The sequence below is a fragment of the Pogona vitticeps genome, chromosome 1 (assembly GCF_051106095.1).
Source record: "Pogona vitticeps strain Pit_001003342236 chromosome 1, PviZW2.1, whole genome shotgun sequence".
Classification (NCBI taxonomy): domain Eukaryota; kingdom Metazoa; phylum Chordata; class Lepidosauria; order Squamata; family Agamidae; genus Pogona; species Pogona vitticeps.
The window spans coordinates 322528794-322552291 of NC_135783.1; the positions used below are offsets into that span (position 1 = coordinate 322528794).

Consider the following 23498-nt stretch of genomic DNA (forward strand, 5'->3'; position numbering starts at 1 on the left):
TGGTGGAAAGGGTGGCGTGAGAGAAAGAGAGAGACAGAGAGAGAGAAAAGCCGGCGAGAATGTGAGGTGAAATTTCAGGAGGGACTTTTCACGACCCCCTCAAAAGAGCCGAGAATTTCCGCGCGCCGACTGGAACGCGGGCTGTCTAGTTTGCAAGGTGGTGACGGGTGCTCGAAGTTCTCACTACAGAATGAGCTGAAGAATATAGTGGATTCTTCTTCTTCGTCTTCTTCTTCTTCCTCCTCTTCTTCTTTTTACAAGAAGGAAAATACATAAATAACCTGGGGGGACCAACATGTCAGAGAGCTTTATTATGACAACGTTTTGTGAATTCTTCTTCTGTCTCTCCCACTTGGTTTCCTCTTCTCATAATCACTAAAAAATAGGAAAGATTATTCGATTTTGTGGGTGGGTCGTGGGAGTGGAAATTTCACAGCTCATCCAAAATACTTCGTTTAAGGGGACAAACTCCAAGCCCTGATGAAGGCATGAACTTGCATTCGTTTCAATAACCATTTTATGTGACTTTAAAAGATATTTAGCAAAGAGGCAGTGTTCATTTAAATTGTGAAAAGGATCTATTTTGGAAGGCAAAATTCAGAATAATTTAATTTTTTTTGTTTTTTCTTCTTCTTTGGGAGTATTTTCTTCTTCTTCAAATAATTAGAAAATAAAAGATAGGAACATAAGACAGCTTCCCCCTCCCCTTACTACTTTGGATCTATTACAAGAACCTTCCTTCCCCGCCTTCCATTTGTTTATATTAATGATTTAGTATCCAACCTTGCCTGAAAACTTCCACTATAAGCAACGGCTATGAGCATCCAGTCAACGAATGACCTTAAAGGTTGGTTTTACAATTTCTTCATGCAAAATATCTGTGTGAAATGCCCAGTTTTTTTCCTCCTTGTTTCCAGCCCAAATCTATAGTTCTTCCCTAATTTTACTCCATGAAGGACGGTGATGTAATCCTTTTTCCTAAGGTTTTGACTCTACTGCTGTAGAAGTGACGTGGTCTTTTGTTTACTTTTAGATTTTATTTTGACTTCTTTCCCCAACGAGGACAAAAAAGTAACACACATCTTCTGAAAATATTTACCTTCTTTTTAAAGATAAGGCGTTTGCTTCTCGATGTTATTTTTCACGATTTTGTTTATGAATAAAATAAACAAAAAACAGGCAGGTTTTTGAAAACAAAAGAAAAAAGGAGGCTGTGAAACTGACCGAAAACACAATTTCAAAATGCCAGTGTTTCATAACCAACTCTTTCTTCATTTTCTTCATTGCCCTCGGTATTTAGAATTTTGTGGAAAATAGATGTTCTGTTTCAAAAACCAATTTATTGTAATTTTTCCTTGGTTCATATCTACACTTTTCCGTACACTGAGTGCTCAGACCTCTAGAGAGCAAACATTTTTAATGACCGCTTCCTGGCACTTGTACATGGTATATTTTGGGCACTGGTTTTTGCGGGGGTGAACTCCTAACTAGTCTAGCGAAAAGTCAAGAGTGTGTGAGAGAAGGATGTTATCTGGGTGGAGAAAAGAAGAAACCAACGGCAGCTGTATGCTCGCCATAGAGAATCGGCCATTAAATATACCATAAGATGCTAAGATCCTTGCTGTAGCTCTTATTTTCTTATAGTGGTCCGTTATATTAAGTTCAGCATATTTATCTAAAACCTGGTAAGACATGCTATTTTCCTTCCTTCCTTCCTTTTTTCTTTTCTTTTTTGCAAAAGGTAGTGGTTACCATCTTAGATTGCTGCCTTTCTTCCTGTATATGCTTTTGTGCACCATTATTATGGGCAATGATGGAATTTTCCTTCAGTCTCTTATTTTTCCCTTATGCAGTTCCAAAGCTTTGGGGAATGGGGGTGGGGGACAGCTGGATATTTTACCTCAGAACACCAAAAGCTAGATTGTACTGGCATTAAGCTTATTATTTGGTTCTATGAAATGTGAACGGAATCTGGTCGATGTGGATTTATCTTTCTGGATCATTCAAAGATCGCCTGGTGGACTATGTTTTGAGGAGGGACAGAGTGTATTTCTTGTCATCTTTTATATATTTTTTTTTAAAAAAAGGGGGGGAGAATAGGGAAACAATGGTATGTCAGTAAATAAATAAATTAAAAATTTAGTCCGTAATGTTTGGTATCATCATCCCTGTTGATGATGGCTTCTTAACAGAGCTGATATCCGATGATATCACTGTTCTCCATGGCTCTATCCTGGCCTGATTTTATACTGCGTTTCCACTGAACATGTTGGCGTGCTTCTGCTTATATAAGGGCATGAACAAATTCAAGCGGATTAGTGCTCAGGATTTTGAGATTGGCTATTCATGGAGTTATGTGTGTGTGTGTTTTAAATGTCGTACATTTATTTATGATTGTTCCTGGTAGGTGGGAAAGGGTAGGAAAAATGGGAGTGAAACAGAAAACCATGGTGCGTGCAGTGGGAGATTCAGGTGATGCGGACAGCTTCTTGTTTGAACAATATCTTTGACATGTTTTTGTGTTTTATTTTTAAATTGCTGCCATTATCTCTAAAAACCACATTATTCTTTAGGCCAGAGCTTTAGAACATCATGATGGGAGGGGGCGTCTTTATCAAGGGGGCTTGATCTGCAAGTCATTAGACCCATTGCTGCAAAATCCAGATACAGAAATCCATCTGCACTAATGCTGGGTAGGGGATGCTGGAGAGGGAAGAAGGTAGGATACATTGTGTTTGAGCGTGTGTGGTGGTGGGGACTGGGAAAGGTTATCGAATTCTGGATTAAAGGCGTACTGCTTTATGTTCTTTATAACCCCTTCCTCACTCTGTTATTCCATCCCGTCTATCTCTCTGCACACGCTTTCTCCTCCTCTTGGCTCCCCCCTCCCTATAGTCTTTTGGGCTCTTGACGAGAAAATTCTGTATCACCTCTTGATGGCTCTGCGGCTTTTTTTTTTTGGGTGTGTGCATGTGTGTGTATGTGTATTACAACAGAAGCACGATGACCTTTACTTCACGTCCCACATATGTAGGCTTACAATGAGTCAGTGATCACGGTTCATATAGACAGTTCCATGATAGGCCATGGTTTAATTTCATATTATTTCTATATGTGTATAAACACACACAAACATGCATGTGTGTGCGTGCGTATGTGTACACACAGAGACATACACAGACACATTGGATTGGGGGAGGGCTCATAGGCGTCGGTCAGGGATAGGAAACACGGCAAATGCTAAATGCACATCCGTCCATTTTGCCACCTATTCTTTTTGCTCTCTACCCCCATCGTGATATGTTGATGCTGTATATCATACAATTCGTATGTCAAAACTGAGGGTGAGTAATGAAGTAGATGAGAGAAGAGAAGGAGTTCGTGTGTGTATGTGTGTCTTTTGTTTTGTAGAGGATTGGATTTGGGATGATCATAATGTTTTTTTGGTCAAACAAATGGCTGGTGATAATGATTCAGTTTAACCATCCGTGAAATACAAGCTTGCAACACACTGGAATAAAGGTTACTCTGGAGAGCAGTGGATGAGCAAGGTATGCTCTGGGGAGCATGCAGTCTGTGACAATGGAGAGTATAACATGCATGCGGGCACCTACACCCTTCCCCCCTCACAAAGGCCAGATTCATGTCCAAGCTGGAGGGCACTGCAATATAAAGAAGGATATGCGAGAGATGTCACAGGCAGGATTGAGCCAGCATGTCTCTAGGCCTGTCCTCAAGGGCTGTCCTTCCTGATACTGTCTCCCTAGTGTCTTTGTGTTTTTGATCAGACATTATAGGAATGTTATCGGCCCCATGCACTTCTGGGTTGAAGGCATTGTATTCATGTAAAACTGAAAGGTGGTGAATAATGGGTGATACCTATGTGTGTGTTGCAGGAGGGTGGGGAAGGCAGTCATCATGCCCTCTCTCTCTCTTTCTCCCTCTGTGTGTGTGTGTGTGTGTGTGAGAGAGAGAGAGAGATTGAGAGAGAGAGAGAGCTTTTTCTGGTTTAAAGAAAACATTGCAGCCTCCCTCCCATTAAGCCCTGTTTCTTTTCTTGTTTTTGTTGGTTGGTTTTTAGCCTCTGTAATACTGTGTGAGTGAATTTTTGTGGATGAAGACCATGCCTGCAGATGTTGGGAAGGACATAGCAGTGAAAGACAGCTGGGTACAAAGGGCTGTCCATTGTCTTTAAATCCTCCTTTCCCCCCTAGATCAAAAGACCTTTCTCCCCACACCTTGAGGCAAATCTGGTCTTTTTTTTCCAGGTTGCAGTCAGAGGGGTACTTTACAGTTTAGTAGAAAGAACCTGGTAGAAAAGAGAATGTTTCTAATGGTTTCTATCTTCTGAGAAGCCAGTTCTGCCTCGTTTTCTAGAAGTGTGTGGCTGAATTTGGTTTCTTTATTGAAAAGTCTCCATGTTTTTATGTTACTAGATGAAAAAAGAGTAAGTCACTTGTACAAACACATTTGCCATTTTTCCCCTCCTGAGTTGACCTTGAAGAATTCTAGCATTGGAAAACCAAAGCAGTCATGACTGATAGTAACAAAGCATTTGACTTGCTTTTTTCACAGTTGGGTGGTGGGAAATGGCTAGGTTCTGCAAAGTTTGTTGTTGTTTGTTTTGCTGCTCTGATATGTCTTTATTAAACCTTGTTAAGATGAACTCAGATATCCCTGCCTCCAGTCCATGGGTTGGTGATTCCAGTTCAAAGGATTTCTGTTGGTGACTCATGAAGCAACAGGCAGGAGGCACTGTACCTGCTAAACTCTTGCTTCAAGACTCTTCTGACCAAGCAATAGCAACTTGTTCAGTTTTTTCTTCTTAATCTTCATACTAGATTTAGGTGCCACACCCTGTTCTTAATGGCAGATTAATTTTTTCAATAAATTTTTTTAAAAATCTATGAAAATGTCCAAAAAGTTGCAGTGTCACTTTAAATGTCCTTCCTTAAAGCTTTATAATTTTTCTGTCTCTCCCTTAATGTCTGAAATGTGATTAGAGTCAAGTACTTGGATGAAAACAAGAGACATGCCTTTTTGCTTTTGGTGGGCTTTTTTTGTTGTTGTTTCAGTTACATAACCATCTGCCAAAGATTTTCTCGTGTCCAAGCATGAACATTCAGTATGAAGACTGAAATTCACAAGAATCTTGCTTAGCCTTAGTAACTGCTGAGGTCGTTTCAGACTGGGGTGTGGCAGCAATCTGACAGGGACACTATGTCTCAACCTCCTGTTCTGCCTCTGCCCTTGAATGAACCTAATGGCAATATTGGACTTTAAGTCTATTGGCCAATTAGAGGTTTTGGCTTGGTGCTATCTATACCTTGGTCCTCCTCCTGTAGTATGGAAGGAGGCCATGTTAAAATGAATGGGAGATACTTGTGAATAGTAAATTTAGAATCGGTGAATATGGCATTACATGTCAATGCTACATGGAACTGGTTCTGCTTTTGGGATACAGCTTATACCAACAAATGAATTACATGATTCTCAGCTGTCTTCATGAAAAATATAGCACAGCACTAGCTAGAATGGGCACTCCAGGTGTTTCTGCTAATGCAATCAACATCTGTAAATAGTTATCCCTTTGCTTGATTCCTTCTGAATTACATTTTTCTGTAAACATTTGGTCCCTCTTTTGTGCTATCTTTTAGGTTGTATAGTCTGACTTTGTTCCCCTCTTTTTTGAGGGGTGGTTGAAGGAATCTTAGCAGAGAGAGTTGTTTTACTACTTATTCTTTTCTGGGCACAATACCCTGCACCTGCATTTTAGTCAGATGTAGGTGGAAATTTGGCAGAAGGCGAAGATGCTGTATCAGAGTGTAGGGATCACTGGACCCAAAACAGTGCTAAACCACAGCCAAGGTCAAAACTTTGCCGGGAAGAGTAAGCTCATTTAGATTAAAAAGGACAATTTAGCACCTATGTATTATCACTCATTTTTACTATTATGTAAGGGGAAACTTGCTAAAACATCTAGAGATGCATATGGGATGCTAAAAGATTTGAAACTTAAAAAAAATTGATATAAAAATGTCTTTTCCTAGAATCTCAACAGTAAATTCTAGTTGATTTGATGTGAAGAGGGCATTTGCACTAAGCCTTGGTCTCAGAGGAGTGTTTGTTGACATTATGTTGAAGGGATTTGACACAGAAGTGTTCTTTTCCGTTGATGCCTTTGTTCCTTTCTTCTTCAAAACTGGAAGTGGCCCCTAATAGTGTTTTTTTCCCTTAATTGATTCTGGAAAAGCTGGGATGGAGGAGGTTTTCTTTACAGAAGATGAATGCCTAGAGCATTCTTCATGATCCCCAGTTTACGGTCTTCTTTGGACCAACTGCCTCTTACTTTTCCTCCTGCTGCTTAGAACTACTTCTGGAGTGGTTAGTCACAAAGTAGCATTTGGAGTGTGGTTTGTGTCTGGAAGTTAGCACTTCCTGAAAAGCTGGTGTCTAGTACAAATGCCATATTAATCTAGAGAGTGAGCTGGCTTAAGGACAGTGCATGCCGAAAGAAAGGTAACAAGAAAATGGGTTAATACAGTGATATATGATGCTGTCTGTGAGCTAAGATAATATATATATGACACCATACTAAAGAATATGCCACTGCCTAGTAACTTTAAAGAAGAAAAGTGGTTCTTTCACTTCTCCTTTCTTCACTGCCACTGTAGTCATAGCGTCATAGAGTTGGAAGGGACCACTGAAGCCATCCAATCCAACCCCCCGCCATGCGGGAACATCCATCAAAATACTCCCAACAGATGGCCATCCAGCCTCTGCTTAAAAATCTCCAAAGAAGGAGACTCCACCACCCTTCAAAGCAGCCTATTTCACTCTGTCTCACTCGTCTGCCCAGTGGCTCTCTGTTTCTGAGGGAAAGAGTTGCAGTTCTTAAAAAGAACTGCCTTTTAATTTCCTGACTGTTTCCTTGGTTCACTGTGGGAAAAGAACAAGACAGGACCTTTCCATTCTGGGCTGAGCTAGCAGCATCTGGCACATGTAACACTTTCTATGTCTGATTCCTAACTATCATGAAACTTCTCCCCTCATGAAGCATAGCATCCTTGTCATTTAGGAGAAGGGTGGGATGGACAAAGCACAAACCCTCCTGATGTTGCTGGACAGCAAGGGCCATCAGATCAAACCAGCATAGCCAGTAATGAGGAATGTGGGGAGATGCAATCTAAAAAAAAACACAAACACACCCCTGGAAGGCCATGCCTTTTCCATCCTCACCTTATGGCCCTGGCTGAGCTGCCTGTGCCTCCTTTCAACTTGTTTACTATGGCAGTTGGTGAATGCATGTCTCACTGTACCTTGCTCTAGGCTGTGGGTGTTCTGTCCCCATGTCATGAAGTAGGGAACTGATTGTCTTACCTTGCCCAGAAAAGAATAAGTAGTAAAACAACTTGTCACACCCTTCTTTGAGATAGTATGGATTAGTCAAGGAAACTTGTTCACATGTTGTTCCACAGTGGCATGTCAAATTTCTGTTTTGTTTTTCCATTAGAATTTAGGACAGACTTTCTGTTTCTCACAGCCTCTTATATATACTGTACACTGTGTCCCATGTGGGTGGGACAGCTGAGCTGCTGCTCTTTTCTGGATTCTTCGTTGGTGTCCTTTATGAGGAAGGAAGACTTATTCTGGAATAAAATTTGCCTGGGTCATTCTTCCTTCTCATGCTGTTATCCATCATATTGCAAGAGCTAATTAATAGCAGGAGCCTCCAGTCTGAGGGGGGAAAGTCACTGGTTATCTGAATCTCCTGGACGATGCCAGTTTCCTCCTCTGGTAGTTAGCATAGTCATAATCAGAGCTATGAGGTGATATAAGAAAGGTCCTTATTTTCATCAGCCTAATCAGGCTGAGGCAGTACTTCTTGTTTGGTTGAGAAGCGCATTCTATTCCCAAATCATTCCTCGTAATGCCCTTCATGATGCTGCAGCATCTACTGCATCCAAACAGATTTCTTGCAGCAGGATGTCAGCTAAAGGATGGGCTGGAATAACAATTGGAAAAGAAAGAGGAGGAGTGTAGTTTTGGAATTTGTTGTCACTCTGTGACCCATCAGGCCAAAAAACAGCCTCCTGTATATATTTGACAACCCACAAAAGGGTGGATCAAGTTTTCTGTTCACAGTACCTCCTTAGATTAGAAATAAAAAGGGAGGCTGCCAAACTACCAGTTAGTGTTTGGTGAATTGCATTTGGCTTGAGAAGTCAAAAGTTGTGCCGGCCAAATGGAAATGTGTATTTTGCATGTGTGGGGGAGAGAGTTTGAAAGGCAGTGATTAGGAACTGTGGATGGACTTGGGTTGACTGATAGTAGAAATGCAAAGGCACACAAACAGACTTTTTGGACCCTGGCAACTGATGAATCTATTCACATTTCATGCCCTTCTCTCCAGTGGGTATGGGTCAATGCAACTGCAGCTGTTCTGGTCATGTGTATAAGAGTAAGCCACTCATGAATGGTTCCAACATCTGCTTAGGTGGAATGAGGGAATTTGGAAAATACAGTGGGGTATTACAGCCCATATACGTAGATAAAGGTTTTCAGATAAAGGTTGTATACCTGACAGGGTCCATCACCAAAGTCTTCTAAGTAGATTTAGCAGTCACGGGAAATAGGAGAGGTCTTCTTATGGATCACCAATGGCAAATGATTAACAAACAGGTAGCATAGAATGAGAATAAATTGACAGTTCTTACAATAAGGGATGTAAACAGTGAAGTACTTCAAGGATCAAGGATCTCTGTCCAAGGAATGTTGCTTTTAATCTCTTGTATGAATGATCTGGAGTTGATAATGAATAGAATCTGTTTAGAAGAGTCGTGTGGCAGTTTAAAGCCTGAAGATGAAATCCTTGATATTAGATCTACTTACAGAGTAACAATTATTGATTGTGTACAAAAAGGGATCCAGGACCCCCTTGTGCAAGCAGAAACTCTGTTGTAAGTTAGTGAACTTGGTGCAGAACAGAGGTTGGGCAGAGCTACTGGTCAACAGAATTCTGGCCTTGCAAATTTTGTTTAGCGGAAGTTCATATGGATTACGTTCTGAAAAAGCTTATGCTGAATCTTCAAGGTGCCACAGGATACTCTTGTTTTTCCTACAACAGACTAACGTGGTTACTTCTTTGGAACTTTATTTATTTTATTTGAAATATTTTTTTAACCTGCCTTTCTCCTTAAAAAGGACCAATTACTATGACTTGTGAGTCCATTACAACTAGCACATATATGAGGTTCAAAGGTTCTTTATAACTCATTCAGATATAACTGGAAGATCCTTTCTGAAGTATCGATACATTGTCCTAGAAAAATAAGCTGTTTTGTGACAGTTTCCTGAACATAAGTTCTTTGCTAGACTAAAAATACTTGAGTTTTGTGGTAAATAGAAAATAGATCCCATAACTGCACCTAATTCTGGGTTGGGCCTAAGAGATTTGGCATCTTAGTTTGAAAAGTGCAGTGACATTCTTCTTGTTGATAGGTGCTGTCAAGTTGGAACTGGCTTATAGTGATCCTGTTCAGGCTTTCAAGGCAAGTGAGATATTTAAACTTTATCAGTTCCATACCCTTAGTGAGTTTCATGGCTGAGAGGGGTTTTGAACCAAGGTCTTCTGAGCCACTCTTTCCGCTACATCACACTGGGTATCTTTTTAATGACATCCCAACATACAGTATTTTAAATATAATAATACCTGTTAATAACATATTTAACAATAAGTTTAATAACAGATTATATACTATGATTAAATAATGCCTGCAAATGTGTATATGTAGACAGCTTGCTTCATTTTGGCTGTTAGCAGGGCCAGTCTGTAATTTATCCCTAACCAAGTACATTTGGATGGCCTTGTCATTAAGCAGGCAGCATCAGGCAGGAAAATTTGGGAGCCATTAAAGAGGAGTAGACCCTTCTCCATTCTGACCATTCTGTTCTGAAACCCTACCCACAATAGTTTGGCCACTTTTCATTTCAATGCTGTATTTGAGATATTTTTTTTCGTAAGTATTCCTTCCTCTCAAATTGCATACCTGGCATATATATTACCATTCATGCACAGTAAATTAATTTGCTTGTATCCAAATGCAAACGGATTAATATGTGTATTGGGGGGGATTTCCACAAAGTTTGAGGATCACAAAGTGACTGTGTTTTTAGGAAGACAGAATAAGAATATGGAAAAGATGATACTACTCTTGGGCATCTCTCATGTCCTTAACAATTGTAGAAAGTGGCATACATTGACTAAAACCCTGTTGTACAGTTATGCAAATGGCACAGCATTTGGAATTGGATTGACATAAGACATCTCTGTAGGTATGATCTGCTGCGTACTGAGGTGTCCCCCATACATGTGCAACAAATTATGCCTATGGAGATTTCTTAATTCATGACAATTTATTCATCTAAATGTACCTTGTCTGTGTAACTACATAACAAGGTTTCAGTTGTCATGTTATAAAGGGTATCAATGTTAGCAACAGGTAACTGGAAGGAGTAGAAATTAATATTATCTCATGTACTTGTGAAAGCTGCCCCATGATATTCTATTGGTATAAGAAACCTTCCCTTCCCATATTGGGCTGCTGTTGATCAGCTAGTCATTCAGTACCATGGCCAGGGCATTCATTCTGAGATGAGCCATTTAGCATCTGTTCCATAATAATCCACAAACTTTTTAAACTCCAGGCCAGTGAATGCAGCTCTCTTGCTGCTTTTCTTGAGAGTAGCCTGTGTACTGTGCAGCAACCCATATTCTAATAGCTAACTTATTTACCAGGCATGGAACCTTTTATTAGGCAAATTGGCACAACCTATGCACAAGCATGGGCAGGTATTAACAAGCTCAGGAGAACCCCAACACTTACAGAAATGCAACAGATTTTTAGGAAGAAATGAAAAGAAGGAAAAAAACCTCATGAACAGCTAGCTGGGAGTGAGCATGCTAAGTGGCAACAGCTTTTGACTTTATGTTGAGGGAACGAAGAAAGGATTGTGGGAATGATGGGGGGATACAGTGGAATGGGATGTGCTAGAAGAGGGCCAGATTGCTAGTGTCTTGAATTCAGGAGCATTTTGTACAGCAGTATCTTGCAGCAGGAGATAACAGTGGTTGTATTCACAAGTCTGTTTCTGGGCTTCCTTCATATAATCAGCACTTGAAGTAGTTACGTTTTTGGACTACAACTCGCAGAATCCCCCAGCCGGCATAGGAGCAGAGGAATTTAAAAACATACGTTTTCCAAGCTCTAGTCTGCACACAGTATTGAAAGCAGTGCTTTTGTGTGTGTTTGAATGAAGTGCAGGGTTTGGTGTCCAAGCTTTTAGCTCTTTTCCAAAAATTGTGTAACTTATGGCCAAACACATCCCCCATTTTGTATGCCCACTTGTTATGTGGGTAGAGTAACTATTATTGTGATGCAAAGCCAGCTGAATTGCTTTTGATGGATGGTCCTATGTAAGGAGTAGGCCTGAAGCTGATTGGATTTCTTCACCTCTCTGCCGGTATGTCTCTGTGACCTCAGAAAAATATGCCCACACAAGTTCTGTCTGGTTTGGGTAAATGTATTGTACTTTGTTCATAGTTGTCAATTGTGTTCTAATTTCTGTTAGGCTGTGGGTTTGAAAACTAAAGCAGCTGTGTTGGGTCCGTATGTGTTTATTTCAATAAGGCTAGTGATGGCTGACTCATTGTAGTGTTGCATGCAATACACAATTGTCAAGATTGTGGCCAGGACAGAGACACCCTCACAGACCAGACCTACCCAGACTTTCCTAGTATGGGTAAATTACAGGAGGATCAATGTGCTCATGGCTGGGAAAATCTTCCTGCTTAGTACCTCTCTCTCACTTGTCCTGACTCCTCAATGGCCCAGGGAATTATCAAAATTCACAAATTTGCATGCTTTAAATTGCACACCAACCCTGCTAGGTAATAACACCAAAACAACTATGAGATATGCTGGATCCAGTAGGGCACGCGGTAAGGCCCCTCTTTAGTACCAGAAACCTGTTATTCTCAGAATAACTAAACTGTTGTAAGAGTTTTATTATTGTTGCAAAAATTCAAAAAGAAGTAATGTTAATCTATTGGAAACAAATTCTGGCTGAAATTTCTTGATGACCATGAGGAAAGAGCAGAAACTGATGTATGTTTTGCCCCATCATCATTTGCAGTGTATCCCATTTTGGACTGGTGTCTGTGTCACGGTCATATTGTAAATCGCCATATTTATGGATAGAGTGCAGTATAGACATGGAATGTTTGTATTTATCTCCAAGGGGAGATGAATATGAATATCGGCACCACAGGTGCCTGCAAAACTATACCCTTCCCCCAGAACTGGCTAGTCCACTTACTGCTTGCTTTGCATGGCCAGTGTAGTTCCTGTTGTGTGAATTGCGGAAGAATCCTGCCTGGCACTTCCCTGCACTACTGACCACTCCGGCAAGAAGGCAGGGTGACGAGTCTCCCCACCCAGCTGCTGATGGTTGGCTATGCAATGAGGTGGGGAAGCGGCAGCTAGGCTACTTCCACTGTTGGAGTGGTGGGAATGATGCTGGCCATGTGCATCGCACAGTGAATAGTCAGTGAATGGGCCACTTGCAAAGAAAGTGGAGGGGAAAGCAGGAATCATCAAAGTGCTTTCATTCCTGCTTTCCCCCTCCACTTTCTTGCTAAGAAAGTGGAGGGGGAAAGGAGGGATCAAAGCACTTTGATCCCTCCCCATCTTTACTTCCATGTATAAGATGACCCTCAATTTTAAATCTAAATATTTTAGACAAAGGTATCATCTTATACTCAGAAAAATACGGTACATGCTTCAAGCAACCAAACAGACAACTGTTCACATCAATATCACCAGATGGCCAATATATAAATCAAATAGACAATGTAATTGGAAATACCAGTTGGAGAAGTTGCACTCTCTCTGCCAAAACAAGACCAGGAGCAAATTGTGGTACTGATCATGAATGGTTAATATCAAACATTAGAGTAAAGCTGAAGAAGAGTGTTAAAAGAATCCTGGTGCCAAAATATAATTTAAGCAACATTTCTGAGGAATTTAAAGTTTATATAAAGAACAGATTTACATTGCTAAACTTAATTGACCAAGGATCAGAAGAACTGTAGATTGAAACCAGAAATTATCATTTGGGATGAATGGAAACAGACAATTCTTCCAACAAAAAAAAAGAAGAAAGAAAGAAAAGAAAAACCTAGATGGATGATGGAAGAAATACTTAAAATTGTAAAGGACAGGAGAGAAGCAGAAGTCAAAGGTGACAGAAGTACGGTAAAAATCCTGAAGTCAGCTTCTCAGCAATTGTCTCATAGCAATAAAGAGAACTTTTATAATGGCTAGTGCAAAGAAATAGAAGAGAACAACAAAACAGGAAAAACAAGAGACCTCTTCCAAAATATCTGGAAGCTCAAAGCCTAGATTAGGAGTGTTGTAAGACCAGCAAAGAAGAATACTATTTGACCAGGATAAATTAAAGAAAAGGTGGAAACAGCATACAGAAGAGGTAAAAAGTTGACGGATTCCTTTCAAAAGGAATCGTATAATGAAGAACCTGTAATTCTAAAAAGTGAGATGAAATTTGCTGTAAAAACACTAGGAAGAAATAAATTACCTGGGTTGGTTGAATACCAGTAGCACTACAAATATGGAAAACAAAAGAGACACAGAATGATTTTCTGTATGGAAAAATGTCAGACAAGAGCACATTGTCCCCTCACCTGTTCAGTCTGTACGCAGAACATATCACATGCCAGACTAGATTCAGATGAAGGAGGAGTGAAAATTGGCAGAAGAAACATCAGTACTTTAAGATATGCAGATGACACCATCTTACTGGCAATGATTTGATATGGTTTCTGGTGAAAGTGAAAGAAGGTGTCAAAGCAGGACTGGAGTGAACATTGAGATAGAATTCATGACCAACTAAAGAACTTTAATGTTGACAGTGAAGATAGTGAAATGAAAATTTTGTATACGTTGGTTAAACCATCATTCCAAATGGAGAATGCAGCCAAATAATCAAAAGACAGTTCAGGAAGGATAGTAATGAAGGAATTGGAAAAGATCATCAACTGTAAGGATGTATCACTGGAGACCAAAGCCAAGATCACCCACATTACTGTATTTCTAATCACTATATACAGGTGTGAAAGCCGGACGGTGAAAAAGGCTGATAAGAAAAAAAGAGATTCATTTCAAATATGGTGCTGGGGAAGAGTTTTGTGGATACCCTGGACCAACAGAAAGATGAACAAGTGAGTCCTAGATCTAATCAAGCCTGAGCTGGAGGAAAAAAATAATGAAACTGAGGGTGTCCTGCTTTGGACACATCATGAGAAGGCAGGATTGTCTGGAAATGACATTAATTCTAGGAAAAGTTGAATGCAACAGGAAAAGAGCTTGATTGAAGCCATATGAGCTTGATTGACACCATAAAGAAAACTACAGGCTTGAGTTTACAAGAGCTGAGCAGGGCTGTTGAGGACAGGACATTTTGGAGATAAGAATTACCATTAGTCAGACTTGACTTCATGGCATGTAACAACAAGTGCAGGAAGCAGCAACAAAAACCATTCCAAAGAAAAGGAAATACAAGAAAGCAAAGTGGCTGTCCAACGAGGCCTGACTAATAGCAGAGAAGAGAAGGGAAACAAAATGCAAGGGAGATAAGGAAAGTTACAGAAAATTGAATGCAGATTTCCAAAGAATAGCAAGGAAAGACAAGAAGGCCTTCCTAAATGAACAGTGTAAAGAAATAGAGGAAAATAATAGAAATGGAAAAGCCAGAGATCTGTTCCAAAAAATTGGAGATATTAAAGGAACTTTGTGCAAAGATGGACATGATAAAGGACAAAAATGGTAGGGACCTCACAGAAGCAAAAGACATCAAGAAGAGGTGGCAAGAATACACAGAGGAATTATACCAGAAAGATCTGGATGTCCCGGACAACCCAGATAGTGTGGTTGCTGACCTTGAGCCAGACATCCTGGAGAGTGAAGTCAAGGGGGCTTCAGAAAGCATGGCTAACAACAAGGGCAGTGGAGGTGATGGCATTCCAGTGGAACTATTTAAAATCTTAAAAGATGACGCTGTTAAGGTGCTACACTCAATATGCCAGTAAGTTTGGAAAACTCAGCAGTGGCCAGAAGATTGCAAAAGATCAATCTATATCCCAGTCCCAAAGAAGGGCAGTGTGATTTAGCATTCCCAGAATAAGTAGAAAAAAGGAAATACAACTCACTCTGATGGCAGAAAGTTAGGAGGAATTAAAGAACCTCTTAATACGGGTGAAAGAGGAGAGTGTAAAAAATTATCTGAAGCTCAATGTTAAAAAAACTAAGATCATGGCCACTGGTCCCATCACCTCCTGGCAAATAGAAGGGGAAGATATGGAGGCAGTGACAGATTTTACTTTCTGGTGCTTCATGATCACTGTAGATGGTGACAGCAGACACAAAATTAAAAGACGCCTGCTTCTTGGGAAGAAAGCAATGACAAACCTAGACAGTATTTGAAAAAGCAGAGACATTAGCTTGCCGACAAAGGTCTGCATAGTCAAAGCTATGGTTTTTCTAGTAGCGATGTATGGAAGTGAGAGCTGGACCATAAAGAAAGCTGATGGCCGAAGACTTGATGCTTTTGAATTGTGGTGCTGGAAGAGTCCCATGGACTGCAAGGAGATATTATGAAGGAAATCAACCCTGAGTTCTCACTGGAAGAACAGATCCTGAAGCTGAGACTTTAATACTTTGGTCATCTTATGAGGAGAAAAATCTCCCTGGAAAAGCTTCTGATGTTGGGAAAGTTTGAAGGCAAGAGGAGAAGGGGACGACAGAAGAAAAGATGGTTGGACAGTGTCATCAAAGCTACCAACATGAATTTGACCAAACACCAGGAAGCAGTGGAAGACAGGAGGGCCTGGTGTGCTCTGGTCCATGGGGTCACGAAGAATCATGAAGAGTTTAATTTTGTGGCTGCTGTCACCATCTGCAGTGATCATGAAGCCCAACAAGAATCTTAATGGATGAACATTTAAAAGTGCATAAAGTTCCAATTATAGAATCATTGTTATATAGCTGTTGGTGTACAATTTTGATGTATAAATCAACATGTCTGAACAGGAAAGGAAAGAAGATAAACAGTGCTAAAAAATTCAAAGATGTATGAACCCCTTTTGTGACATTCCAGAAACAACAGGTATCAATGTTTGCTCATCATCATCATTTATACACTTACTATGAATGAGGATAAAAATTATGTTGCTTGGGAGGATTTTTAATATCACCTTATCAATTGTCTTACTTTATAAAAGACTTAGGGAATAAATTGTATATAGTGTGGAAGTATGAGAGAGAGAAAATGTTATTCACTCTAGTTTATCATAAAGTAATCATAAGGTAATAAAATATCAGTGAGATACAGCTGCAAATAATTAGATGTGATCTCAGGCTGAATTGACAGAACTACAGTGGTGCCTCGCTTTACAATTGCCCCGCATTACGACAAACTGCTTTACGACGATCTTTTTGCGATCGCAATTGTGATCGCAAAACGATGGTCTGAATGGGTGAATTTTGCTTTGCGATGATCGGTTCCCTGCTTCGGGAACTGATTCTTCACAAAAAGATTATTTTTCAACAGCTGATCGGTGGTTTCAAAATGGCCACCGGGTAAATTAAATGGCTCCCCACTGTGTTTAGGGACGGATTCCTTGCTATACAGGCAGCAAAAATGGCACCGTATGGAGGATCTTCGCTGGACTGTGAGTTTTAAGCCCATTGGTTTCAATGGGTTTTTTATTTTTGCTTTATGATGTTTTCGCTTAACGGTGATTTTCCTGGAATGGATTATCGCTGTTAAGTGAGGCACCACTGTATGTTTTCCAGATCAGTTCCACTGTATTCTGTGCTGGCTGGGTCATACTGTGTTTTATTGTGTGACCCAGTCTGGCTGCCACATATTAAGCATTCCCTTGGTCAAGTAAAGTGTGTCCTGAGGATGATAAGAATGGTATGTTGGCATGGGGCCAACTCCAAAGGCTTGATATGGCATTTGCCTCTTCAAAAGTTTGGAATCAGATTTGGATAGTGAAGCTTCTAGGAGCACTTGGTTAGGGAAAAACAAACCTTGGAGCCTAAGATAACAAGTTACACAGAATCTCTTACCTGGTAGCTTCAAATCCTCCCCTTAATAAGCCGAGTAAAGACATGGACGTATGAGAAATTGCATGGAGTTCTGATAAGACTCATAACATTATATATTAGACTTGGTCAGATATATATACACATGGCAATATATACATTGGCATAGATATCTCAGAGCAACACAACATTCACATTCAAGTAAAGTAATGATGACCAGATTCACAACTGAGTGGCAAAGTGCTGTTCTCACTTACTTGCTTAAATAGTAAGAGCAGCCTATCAGTGCAGACATAGCAGCTGAACATGGTTGACAAGCATTACCTAGGCTTGTCCCATCTGTATGCTATCAGTCATCCATTGACTTGACATTACAGGCATGACTTTGCATTTTCACCACACTATTAAATTTAACTCCCTGTTCACTTAAAGGAACAAATCCTAACATGGTGAAGGATCTGGAAACCACATTCTATGCAGGTTGGTTAACAGGCAGGGTGTACTTCACCTGGTGAAGAAAAGTTGAAGGGGGTCCCGAAGGCAGCTCGTGTCGTTCTGCCAACTCCTGCGACGTTGCTGGAACCAGTCGTATTGGCTCTTGCCTTTCCATTGGACCATTTCAGCAATGTGGAGAGGGGGGATCTGCTGCTTGGGTAACAGCTTATCCTCCATATTACTTTACCCGGGCTTCATGCTCTGGAGGGGACACTCCTCAATTCAGAGCATGTTACCATAGTCTCTCTAGACTGAAGGATGCCTATGTAGATATCAGAAATCACACCATCAGAGCTAGAAAAATGGTAATATTAAAATTTGTATCTGTTATACAGTACCAGTCAATGTTTTTATAATTTTGACTGGAGTTTTTGAATAATAATAATAATAATAACCATCTGCCTAAAAATATGGGGGATTAGTTAGAATACTCAGAATTTCCTCAAGATAAACATGGAAAAAGGGAAAAGTGTCCTAATGGCCTATGGTGAAGAAATTGGGGAGATTAGCATCAAAAGAGGAATATTTCAAGGGGATTCTTTATCATTACTGCTGTTCAACATCTCATTAAATACCATGCCAATAATTTTAAATAAAATTAGATTGGGCTGCCATATTTCAGAAGTAGCAGGAAAAATCAATCATCTCTTATACAGTACACCGAGGACCTAAAACGATATGGGAAAAGTTCCATGGAGATAGAATCACTGCTAAACACAGTGCAAATATTTGGTGAAAATATTCAAATGAAATTTGGAATTGACAAATGTGCAGCTCTGTCTATACACCCTGGCAAGATCCAAAACCTAGATGAAATAGAGTTTAAAAATGACTATATTTCATCACTATCAAGTGATGAAAATTATAAATATCTTGGAATACTAGAAACAGATAACATTCTGCTCACAAATGTTAAAGAACTGACAGAAACGGAATATATCAACAGACTGCTGAAAATCTTATAATCAAAATGAATGGGGGAAATACAATCAAAGCCATAAACACATAGGCATTTTCAGTAATTAGATACCCAGCTGGAATAATAGGTTGGACCCTAAATGAATTGGAAGAATTTGATTAAAAAACAGGGAAACTAATGAACATACATCAATAACTACATGCAAAAAGTGATATGGACAGATTATATTTACCACAAAAAACTGGAGGCTGTGGATTACTGTGAATACAGCAGGTAGTAGAGGAGGAAAAAAAGCCTATATGATCAGTACAAGTAGAGAAAAATTACTTAAGGCAGTGAAAATGGACCATATTTTGAGAACAACAGAAACAAAGGCTTAATATAAGAAACAACAATTTGAAAATTAATAGCTGGAAAAATAAACCACTACATGGGCAACATCTGAGAAATATTGGTGGAAAGCATGATCATAATTCAACATGGGTATGGCTAAAACTGGGGACCATTAAGAAAGAAGCCGAAGGCTTGATTTTTGCTGCACAAGAACAAACACTCCAAACCAACGTGATGAAAGCTAAGATCCAAGGAATTAGTGCTAACAGTCAATGTCGACTTGGCCAAGAAAAAGATGAAAATGTGTTGCACCTCATCAGTTATTGTCCAAAAATTGCACAAACAGATTACAAAATTAGACATGATAGAGTGGCAAAATTCATGCACTGGTCTTTATGCAAAAAATATAACTTGTCAGCCTGCAAAAATTCATGGGAACATCAGATAGAGGAGGTGTCAGAAAATAATGACAAGATCCTCTGAGATTTCCAGATCCAAATTAATAGACACATTGAACACAACACACCAGACATAGTAGTAATAGAATAAAGAAGTGTCTGGGTGATTGACACTGCAATTCCAGGGGATGCTAGAGTTGAAAATAAAGAATTGGAAAAATTAACAAAATACAGAGATCTGGCAATTGAAATATCTCGCTTGTGGATGAAGCATACTTCAGTGGTCCCTGTAGTCACTGGGGCTTTCGGAACAGTATCAATTTTTTTACACAGTATTAGTATAAGCAGTTGCAGATCTTAGAAATAACACCATCAGAGCTACAAAAACCATCATACATATTGTGCCGATATTTAACAGATACTTAAGTTTTTAGTTAAAACTTTTATCTGTTATATAATACCAGTCAATGTTTTTATAATTTTGATTGACTGTGCCTGGTGTTTTTCAATAATAACTATTATTATTATTTATATTATGCTCTACACTAGAGTGCATTCCAGTAAAATCAATAATGTAAAAGCATGAAACACATTTAACCACAACCTTAATATTATACTCCCTCTCCCTCTCCCCCTCTCTCTCTGTAGGCCTTCCCTCCTAGTTAATTCTTTCCTAATGTTTTAACCCAATGGTTGAAAGTTTTCTATTATGTAACTCTTTTGTTTTTATAGTGTTATCCCATGTTGTAAGCCGCCTAGAGTGGTCTATCGACTAGATAGGCGGGATATAAATAAAATAAATAAATAAATAAATAAATAAATAAATAAATAAATAAATAAATCTGTATCTGTATCTATATCTATATCTGTATCTGTCTGTCTATGAATTTGTACATCAGCATAAAACTCATTAAAATCAGCAATAATGAAAAAAAGAATTAACCAAGCACTAATCACCAGCTAAAAATTTCACATAAAATACACTGGCCGCTGACATCTCCTTACACCCAACATGTATGGCTCCAAAATAGCTTTTCAAATCTCCTCTAAATTTGTCGAACTTAGTCTAAGGAATCAATAGAAGTCCAGAATCCACAGACCAAGTTGTCTTGTATAAAACCACATACAAAATATCTCTGCAGAAAATTGCTGTATTGTCTGTTTTTGAGGCAATGTGCAGATGTAGCAAATACAGCAAGACTGGTTGATCAATGAAATGTTTAAAAACCCACCCAATATTTGTGATATTTAAATATCCATACTATAAGGCAGCAGTTATTGAATTTTTGCACAATGTAGGCAGTTTGCACAAAATTACTCTTGCATATATCAGAACTCTTATTGAGAGCACCAGCCATCTTACAGAGGGGGAAAATGCAATTTCTTATTCGTGTGCACATGAATTAGGCAAGTGAGGATTTATCTTATCGATTTTTAGTTTTAGTCTCACTGTCCAGTTACTAGACCATGCTAGCATTTCCATTTGGGTTTCAGTCGTACAAAAATGATACCTGACATAGGATTTCTGTTTGTGGGTAGTCTGTTGTTCTTTTGTTCTTCTTTAATTGCACCATTTGATTTGAGAAATAAGTAGACAACTTTTTCTGTTTCATACTAGCTTTCTTGTTAAACTGGTTTATCAGCAACATTTTTTAAAAAATCAGAATTCATATGGCTATACCTGTGCTTCATCCTCCCCTCCTCCTCCCCCCTCCTATGGTTTTATATACGGTAAGTCTGCTTGGAGTTTGCTATTGTAATCTTAACCTACAAGATGGTTAAACAAATGCCACTTCCTGACATTGGCTAGAGACAAGTGCTTGGGACTTTGAGTGTGGGACACCCTGGGCTATCAGATTTCTGGATAGCTCAGTGGTTTAGCTATCTGGCTGCAGAACCAGAGGTTGGAAATTTGATTCGCCACTGTGCCTCCTTGAGACCAGCCTACGTTAGCATTTTATTGCAGTACTGTGCTACACCTCAGCAAGTCAGTTCAGCTTTAAAGGCAAACAGAAGGTCACATGGTACACACAACTCTTTGCTATTTGCTATTGAGCCATCTACCTTAGCTTGCCTCTTGGTAGGGATGGCATTGTTTGGAATGCTGGAAAATGGTGACTGTTTTCCCCCCTTTGGTCTAGTTATGTTCATTTTTAAAATTTAATTTATTCATTTAGTATCATTTATAGGCTACCTTTCTCCCGAGGAGGGGACTCAAGGGCTCATGTTAGTTTCTTGCAGTGGTTTTATGGTACCTTAAACACTAACAGGTTTCATATGATACAAGTTTTCATGTCCTGCAGCATGCTTCATCAGATGTGTGGCTTTTTAACAGGCTAATTGTTTTTCTTGTATGATGTAAGACAGGGAAAATCATATTCTGTGTGTATGTACAATATAAATATGTGGCTTTGGAATAGAGGAAAACTTTTGTTCCCTCCTATTTTGAAACTAACGCAGAAAACCACCTGCTTTTAGAAGAAGGATGATGATATTTTAATTTCAAATGATGACATAGTGACCAGATTCCTTCGTTAACCACAAGACTTTATGCTGTAGGATATTTATGTCTAGTTGACTAAATAAATGTCTTTAGCATCTGTCTAAGGGATCTTATTATTCCCCAAAGGAGGGGATATATTTTGAATTGCTATATTGAGTTCAGCTGGGTTTTTTTTTTTGCCTGCCTTGCTTGTGCAGTGATGTACCTTTGTGTGTTTTCAATATTAGTGTAATTGATTGGTATTTTACTTTTAATGCTGATAATAAATTACCTTGTTGGTCTATAATTGTTGGGAAAGGTAGGGTTTTTTAAAAATGCTTGCGATTCTGCTTTTTTATGTGGTTAGGTTACTTATCACAATAGGACAACAGTTATTCATAATGCTTTATGTTCCAGGTCTCTGCTGTGCCCCTCCTTAGACTGAGATAAACAAAATAGAAAAAGTAATGGTCTTTTTCATTGGGCTCCCTTCTGCTGCCTGAAGAGGAAGGAGATGCTTTGGAACTTGTCTTCTGTTACTCCAACAGGAAACTGGTGTTTGTGAGCAAGAACTTGGGCAGGGAAGACTGGCAAGCATGTAACTCATGCCATTGACATCACTGCCCTTGCTCCTGCCCCAATATCTCTAATCATCTGCTGATAAATTGGCAAGTAGGCAAGATATTACTGTGTACCTTTACTTACATATGAATAGATGCATCCATGTGACTAGGAATCTTGGAAAAGTTGCTAAAGCAGGGGAGCACCAAACAACAACAACAACAACAACAAAACAAAAAGGTAACATTAGGGAAGATGTAGACCTGAAGATTGAACTTAAAAATCAGTGTTTAAATGTTTTCCTCACAAATTGGGATAAATTTTAAACCTCAGGTTCTTTCCATCTAGAATTCAGTAGGATCCCCATTTCCACAGAGGATTGATTTCATAATTTACTGTGGATACCTGAAACCACAGATATGAGGGAGCCCTATATACAGTTTACAAGGAAGCAGAATAAAGGCACAAGGGGGCACTTTTTGTATGTTGTATATAGGGCTGCGGAAAACTGGACACAGTAAATGAAATGGCGAGTATCAGGCCCACAGATACAGGGAATTGGAGAAATGTGTGGAGTTGGTAAATTCATTGAAATGAATTGAAATGGAATTGTCTCCCTTTCATACTGGTTACATCCAGTTTTTACAGCATGGAGAAGACTTCAACCCTAGTCAGGCATTATAGCCTGAGAGTGAGTTGGTCTGATTTATGACAGTGATGTAGGGCTGCTCATAAGTCCTGCCCTCCCCACCTCCTTGTCAGTCAAACCTTGTGTATTCAGTGAAAAGATCTTAAGAGGAGCTTTAAACACCCTGATAAAGTAGGACCCAAGCCACGGAAGTACTGTATGTATGTATGTATGTATGTATGTATGTATGTATGTATGTATGTATGTATGTATGTATGTATGTATGTATGTATGTATGTATGTATGTATGTATGTATGTCCAAATGTGTTTACAACTCTCCCTTCTAACTTTTTAAATGAATGTTCAAAAGGAGTGACATCTCTGTTGTGATGGTGATGGAATTAGGAAAATCCACTATGTATGTACCCCCATCCCTACCATGATTAAAGCCTTACTATATTTCAGGCTATAGTGACTCAGTAAAGGTTATTTTAA

The 23498-nt window shown here is 39.3% G+C and overlaps 1 protein-coding gene across 2 annotated transcripts in view; it reads left to right on the top strand.

Moving 5' to 3' along the window:
* NRXN3 (neurexin 3) overlaps positions 1-23498 on the top strand; it is a 1709419-nt gene that overhangs the window by 164888 nt on the left and 1521033 nt on the right. The window contains exon 1 of one of the 2 annotated variants that reach the window (XM_078393271.1): positions 29-1685. The exons of the other annotated variant lie outside the window; for it this stretch is intronic. The gene's annotated coding sequence lies outside the window, so the exon portion shown is untranslated. Of the gene's footprint in view, positions 1-28; positions 1686-23498 lie in introns of those variants that run through there. 2 annotated transcript variants of the gene reach the window in all.